Source organism: Orycteropus afer, unplaced genomic scaffold (genome assembly GCF_000298275.1).
Source record: "Orycteropus afer afer isolate SDZICR_OR568_19922 unplaced genomic scaffold, OryAfe1.0 scaffold00129, whole genome shotgun sequence".
Lineage (NCBI taxonomy): Eukaryota > Metazoa > Chordata > Mammalia > Tubulidentata > Orycteropodidae > Orycteropus > Orycteropus afer.
In genome coordinates, this window is record NW_006921716.1 from 4026231 (window position 1) to 4033986 (window position 7756).

Genomic DNA, 7756 nt, shown 5'->3' on the forward strand with positions numbered 1-7756 from the left:
TGTACCATTTTACAATCCCACCAGCAGTGCACAAGAGTTCCAATCTCTCTGCAACCTTGCCAGCATTTGTTATTTTCTGACTTGTTAAATTTTGCTATTATTGCTGGGGTGAGATGATATCTCATTGTTGTTTTGATTTGCATCTTGTAGTGCCTAAGGCACTTGACTGCTAACCAGAAGGCTAGCAGTTCAAATCTACCAGCCACTCCTCGGAAGGAAGATGGGGCAATCTACTTCCATAATTATACTCTCTCGGAAACCCAAGGAGGGGTCACTATGAGTCGGGTCTAACTCCATGGCACATAACAACAACAGCAATTCCTCATGTGTTTGTTGGCCACCAGCATACCGTCTTTAGTGAAGTGTCTGTTCAAGTCTTTGGCCCATTTGTGAATTGCATTGTTTGTCTTTTTGGTGTTGAGGTGTTGAAGTTTTCTACAGATTTTAGAGATAAGTCCTTTATCAGATATGTCATAGGCAAATGTTTTCTCCCGATCTGTAGGTTCTCTTTTTACCCTTTTGACGAACTCTTTTGATGTGCATAAGAATTTAATTTTTAAAAAGTCCCAGTCATCTAGCTTCCCTTCTACCACTTGTGCATTCTGGGCTATGTTTGATAGTCTATTTATGCTATAAATTAGGGCTCCTAGATTTTCCCCTATATTATCTTTGATGAATTTTATAGTTTTGGTTTTTACATTTAAATCTTTGATCCAGCTTGAGTTTGTTTTTGCATATGGGCTGAGGTATGGGTCTTGTTTCATTTTTCTGCAAGTGAATATCTAGTTTTACCAGCACCATTTGTGAAAGAGGCTGTCTCTTCCCACATTTAATGGGTTTTGGACCTTTGTCAAAGATCAGCTGTCCATAGATGAATGGGTCTATTTCTAGACTTTCAATTCTGTTCCATTGGTCTATCTGTCTATCATTGTACGAGTAGAACACTGTTTTGACTACTGTGCCTGTATAGTAGGATTTAAGATCCAGGAGTGTGAGAACTCCCACTTTGTTCTTCTTCTTCAGAAATGCTCTGCTTATCCGAGGTCTCTTTCTTTTCCATATGAAGTTAGTAACTGGTTTTTCCAGGTCCTTAAAAAATTTTGTTGGTATCTGGACTGGGATTGAATTAAATATGTAGATTGCTTTAGGTAATATTGACATTCTCACAATATTCAGTCTACCTATCCATGAACAAGGCAGGTCCTTCCATTTATGTAGAGCCTTTGTTGTCTCTTGTAGTAGTGTTTTATAGTTTTCTTTGTATAGGTCTTTTGTGTCTCTGGTAAGGTTTATTCCTAGATATTTTATCTTTTTAGTAGCTATTGTAAATGGTATTATCTCCCTTTTTTCTTTATTAGAGGTCTCTTTGTTGGTGTAGAGGAACCCAACTGATTTTTGTATGTTGACCTTGTATCCTGCCACTTTGCTGAACCTCTCTATTAGTTCCAATAGTTTTTTTGTAGAGTCTCTTGGGTTTTCTATGTACAGTCATATCATCTGCTAATAGAGATGGCTTTACTTCCTATTTGCCAATTTGTATGCCTTTTATTTCTCCTTCTTGCCTTAGTGCCCTGGCCAGGACTTCCAACACAATGTTAAACAGAAGTGGTGATAGAAGGCATCCCTGTCTGGTTCCTGCTCATAAGGGGAATGCCTTGGGTATTTCTCCATTATTAATTACGTTGGCCATTGGCTTTGCATATATGTCTTTTATTATGTTCAGGAATTTCCCTTCTATCCCTACTTTGCTGAGAGTTCTGAACTGGAACAAGTGTTGGATTTTATCAAATGCCTTTTTTGCATTGATTGATATAATCATATGGTTCTTTTGTATTGTTTATGTCGTGGATTACATTGATTGTTTTTCTGATGTTGAACCATCCTCGTATACCTGGTATGAATCCCACTTGGTCAGGATGTATTATATTTTTGATATGTTGTTGGATTCTATTGGCTAGAATTTTGTTGAAGATTTTTGCATCTATGTTAAGGAGCGATATTGGTCTGTAGTTTTCCTATTTTAGTGGTGTTTGTCCCTGGTTTTGGTATTAGTGTTGTGCTTGCTTCATAAAATGAGTTTGGGGATATTCCATCTTTTTCTATGTTCTGGAATAACTTGAGTAGTATAGGTATCAACTCTTCCCTGAATATTTGGTAAAATTCTCCAGTGAGCCATCAGGGCCAGGACTTTTCTTTGTGGAGAGTTTTTTTTTTTTTTTTTTTAATGACCCATTTAATTTCTTCTTTTGTTATAGGTTTGTTCAAGTATTCTGTCTCTGAGTGGGATAGTTTAGGTAGGTCTTGTGATTCTACAAACTTATCCATCTCTTCTAGGTTCTCAAATCTGTTGGAGTACAATTATTCATAATATTTTGTCAGTATCTTTTTTATTTCAGTTGTTTCTGTTGTGATGACATCCTTTTCATTTACTATTTGCATCTTCTCTTTCTTTTTGTTAGATTTGCCATTGGGTTATCGATTTTGTTAATCTTTTGGAAGAATCAGCTTTTTGTTTCATTGATTTTCTCTATTGTTTTTTTTTTTTTTTGTCTTCTGTTTCATTTATTTCTGCACTGATCTTTATTATTTCCTTCTTCTAGATAGTGTACAATTCTTTTGATGTTCTTTTTCTAGTTGTTGGAGTTGTTGAGTTAGAGTGTTGATTTTGTTTCTTTCATCTTTCTTGATGTATGCATTTATTGCTATCAACTGACCTCTGAGTACTGCTTTTGTTGTGTCCCATAGGTTTTGGTATGATGTATCTTCATTCTCGTTTTTCCTAGGAAGTTTTTTTATTTCACTTTTTATTTCTTCTATTACCCAGTAGTTTTTGAGCAGTTAATTGTTCAACTTCTACATGTTTGATGTTTTTCCTATTATTAATTTCTAATTTTATAGCATTATGGTCTGAGAAGATGCTTTGTAGTATTTCAATGTTTTTGAATTTATTCAGGCTTGTTTTATGTCCTAACATAAGATCTATTCTGGAGAAGGACCCATGTTCACTGGAGAAGAATGTAAATTGTGCTTTTGTTGGGTGGAATGCTCTGTATATATCTATGAAGTTGAGTTGGTTGATTGTATTGTTGAGTTCTTCTGTATCTTTGTTGAGTTTTTTTTCTAGTGTCTCTTTGAAAGTGATGTGTTAAAGTTTCCTACTACTACTGTAGAGTTGTCAATTGTCCCTTTTAATTCAATTAATTTTTGCTTCATGTATTTTCGAGCACTTTCATTGGGTGCATAAATATTTATTACTGTAATGTCTTCTTTGTCAATTGACCCTTTCAGCATCATATAGTGTCCTTCTTTGTCTCTTATGTTGATTTTCACCTTAACGTCTATTTTATCAGAAGTTAATATTGCCACTCTTGCTCTTTTTTGGTTATCATTGGCTTGGTATATTTTTTTTCGACACTTTACCTCTTAATTTGTTTTTATCTCTGTGTCTATGGGCTGTCTCTTGTAGGCAGAATATCAATGGGTATTCTTTGCTTATCCAGTCTTCCACTCTCTTTCTCTTGATTTAATCCATTCATATTGAGTGTAATTAGTGGTAAGTATGAATTAATTGCTGTCATTCTATTGTGTTTTTTTGTTGTGTTCTTGGAGTTTCCTTGGTCCATATACTTTTCTATGCTGAGTTTGTTTTGTTGTGAAGTGTTTCAACTCTTTTCCTCTTTATTGTTGGTTTTGTGCTTAGTAAACCCATATGTTTTCCTTCCTTCTGGACTTGCTTAAGGGGATTGTTAATTTTCTCTGTAGTTACCTTGGAGTGAATTCTTGTCTCTATATTTTTAGAACAGTCCCTTCCATGAAGACATTGTCTGTTTTTCCTCTTATTTCGAAATTTGTACCTAGAATTTTTATTCCTTCTTATTGGTTAGTTGATGTTGTTGTGTGCAGATTGGCTTCCTTGATTTTTAGTGTACAGTGTTTTATGGTCTTATGTTGAGTGTCTATTTCTGATTTTGTTTCAATGTTGATGTCATGTGTCCTGATTTTGTCATTCTCTGTTGTGGATTCTCTATTAAAAGAATTTCCTTAAGCATTTCTTGTAGGGTTGGTCTGGTTTTCACAAAACCCTTTTAATTTCTGTTTATTTGGGAATGCCTTGATTTCATCCTCATATTTGATGGACTATCTGGCTGGATATAGGATTCTTGGTTGGAAGTTCTTTTCCTTCAGTGTTTTATATATGGCATCCCATTGCCTTCTTGCCTGCATGGTTTCTGCTGAGTAATCAGAGCCCAGCCTAACTGTTCAATTATTATATATATATATATATATTTTGTCCCGGGCAGCATGCAAAATTCTTTCTTTGTCTTTGGTTTTGGTTCCTTCCATCTTCTTTTGATGTCCCTATGTCCCTCAATATACTGCCCAGAGAATCCTTCAATATTGCAAATTGAGGCTTGAATGTTTTCTTCAATTCTTTCAGCTTGAGAAATGACAAGACTATTCTTTCCATTTGGTTGTCTAACTATAAATCATTGAACATTTCATCGTACTACTTCACTTTGTCTTTTCAAGCTGCCCTTTGAAATCTTTTGTTCAGCCCTTTTATGTCATCATTTCTTCCATTCACCATTCACTTCAGCTACTCTATGTTCTAGAGCAAGCTTCAGAGTCTCTTCTGGCATCTGTGTTTTGGTCTTTTTTTTTCTTTCCTGCCTTTTTAATTCATAAGGTTTTCAGTGGCCAACTTTTTCAGAAGTCTTTTTTAATAACCTTTTACATTCTTCATGTATTATATCCTTGATGTCATCCCACAAGTTGTCTGGTCTTTGATCTTTAGTGCTTTATACATTAAATTTGTTCTTGAGATGGTCTCTGAAATCAGCTGGGATATACTCAAGGTCTTTTTTTTTGACTCTTATGCACTTAATTGTCTTCAGCTTCAACTTTTAATTAAATGTAAGCAATTGATTATTTGTTCTACAGTTTTTGGCACCTGCTTATGTTATGACTGATGATATTTAATTTCTCCATTGTCACTTCCCACAGATGTCGATTTGATTCCTGTTTGTTCCATCTGGTACAGTCCATGTGTGTATATAGGTGTATAGTCACCACTTACGTGGTTGAAAAAAGTATTTGCCATAAATAAGTAGTTGATCATACAAAATTCTATCATGCAATCTCTGTGTTGTTTCTATCACCAAGGCCATATTTTTCCAATTACTAATCCTTCTTTTTGTTTCCAACATTCACATTCAAACCACCAGTAATTATCAACAAATCTTGACTTCATGCTTGATCAGTTTCAGACTGCAGAAGGTGGTTAAAAAAAAAACCCTTCATATATTTGAATAATTGTCATATTAACTCATCTTCCTTTTAGGCATATGAATATTATCCTGTCACTGACAGCATTGTACTTCAGAATAGATCTTGAAGTGTTCTTTTTGACAGTGAATGTAAAATAATTCCTCTTTAATTCATCACTCCCAGCATAATAGATCATATGATTTTCAGATTCAAAATGATCAATATCAGTCCACTGAAGCTTAGTAATGCCTTAGCTATCTATCTTTATGCTTTCCAATTCATTTTTTATATCGTCCAATTTTCCTTGATTCATACTTTGTGCATTCCACTTTCTGACTATTACTGGATGTTTGTGGCTATTTCTTCTTATTTTGAGTCATGCCACATCAACAGATGAAAGTCCTGAATGCTTTACTCCATCCATGTCATTAAGGTGGGCTCTACTTTGAGGAGGCAGCTCTTCCCCATTCATATTTTGAGTGCCTTCCTCTGGTGGCATAGTGCCTAAGGCATTTCATTGCTAACCAGAAGGCTGGGGCTTCCAAACTACCAGCCATTCCTTGGAAGGAAGCTTGGGCAATCTGCTTCTATAGGGATACTGCTTCAGAAACCCAAGGAAGGGTCGCTATGAGTCGGATCTGACTTGAGGGCGGTGAGTTTGGTTTGTTTTTGCTTTTCCAACCTGAGGGGCTCATCTTCCAGCACTATATCAATGTCTCACTGCTATTCAAAAGGTTATTCATAGCTATTTATTTTAGATCACCAGGTTCTTCTTCCTAGTCTGTCTTTGCCTGGAAGCTCAGCTAAAACATGTTCATATGCTAAGCAGAAGGCTGGCGGTTCAAACCCACCAGCCACTCTTCAGAAGGAAAGTTGGGCAATCTACTTCCACATTAATACTGCCTCGGCAACACAAGGAGGGGTCACTATGAGTTGGGGCTGACTCAACGGCACATAATAACAACAACAACATCATGACCCTGCAGGTATTTGAAATACCAGCACCACAGCACATAGCTCCACAGCCATATACAAGAAACCACAGAGCAAACAACTGACAGATGAGAGAAACTTGTGAGATAAGCAAATTATTCAGCCCCACCCTGAATCTACTGAATCAAAACCTACAAGGATGGGGGTGGAGCCTAGTAATCTGTGGTTTAAAAAGCCCTCTGGATGATTCTGATGTAAAATTAATATGAGAACTCAGACTTTGTTTTGTTCCCCTCAAATTAATTGATTCTATACCCATTGCCAATTAATTTGAGGGCACAAAACATACTATACCCATTGCCGAGTCAGCGGCAGGGATGCAGGTGAGGGGAGGGAACCCAGGCCATGCCCCACAAATAGCAAGGTGGGAAAGCAGGGAAAAGGAGAGGAAAAAAGCCAGGAGGGCTAGGACAGAGTGAAGAGGCAGCATCAAAGATCCAGGTAAGGGGAGGTTGGAGAGGTTTCAAAAAGCTAAGGGAGACAAACTTGTCTGTTGGTTTGTCCTACTGTGGAGATGTGTTGCTGTGAGTCTTGAGGCTGTGCCACAGGTGTTTCAAACCCAGCAGGGTGCACATGGTGCACATGTTTCAGCACAGCTTACAGACAGAGACAGACTAGGAAGAAGGAAGAGGCCATCCACTTCAAAGAATTGGTCAGGGAAAACTTTATGAATATCAGAGAAACACTGTCTGATACATTACTGGGCAACTTTATGAATAGCCCAGGATCATTGTCTGATACAGAATAGGAGGATGAGTCACTTAGGTTAGAAGGCTCTCAAAATAGGACTGGCAAAGAGCTGCATCATCAGAGTAAAACCAGTCTTATTGATGTGGATAAAGTAAAGCTTTTGAGACTTCCATTTGCTGATGAGGCAGGACTCAAACTGAGGAGAAATAGCTGCAAACATCTATTAATAATCAGAACATGGAATATATGAAGTATGAATCTAGAAAAATTGGAAGCTGTCAAAAATGAAATGGAACACATAAAGATTGATATCCTAGGCATTTAGCAAGCTGAAAAGGACTGGTTTGGGCCATTTTGAATTACACAATCAAATGATCTACTATGCCAAGAATAACAATTTGAAGAGGAATGGTGTGGCATTCATCATCACAAAAGATGTTTCAAGATCTGTCCTGAAGTACAATGCTGTCAGTGATAGGATGATATCTATATGCCTACAAGGAAAACCAGTTAATATGACTATTATTCAAATTATGCACCAACCACCAAAGCCAAAGATGAGAAAATTGAAGATTTTTATCAACTTTTACAGTCTGAAATTGATCAAACAGGCAATCAGGATGTGTTAATTATCACTGGTGACTGGAATGCAAAAGTTGGAAACAAAGAAGAATCACCAGGAGTTGGAAAATTTGGCCTTGATGACAGAAATAATGCTGGAACTCACATGGTAGAATTTTGCAAGACCAACAACTTGTTCATTGCAAACACCTTTTTTCAACAACACAAACAGTGGCTGTACATG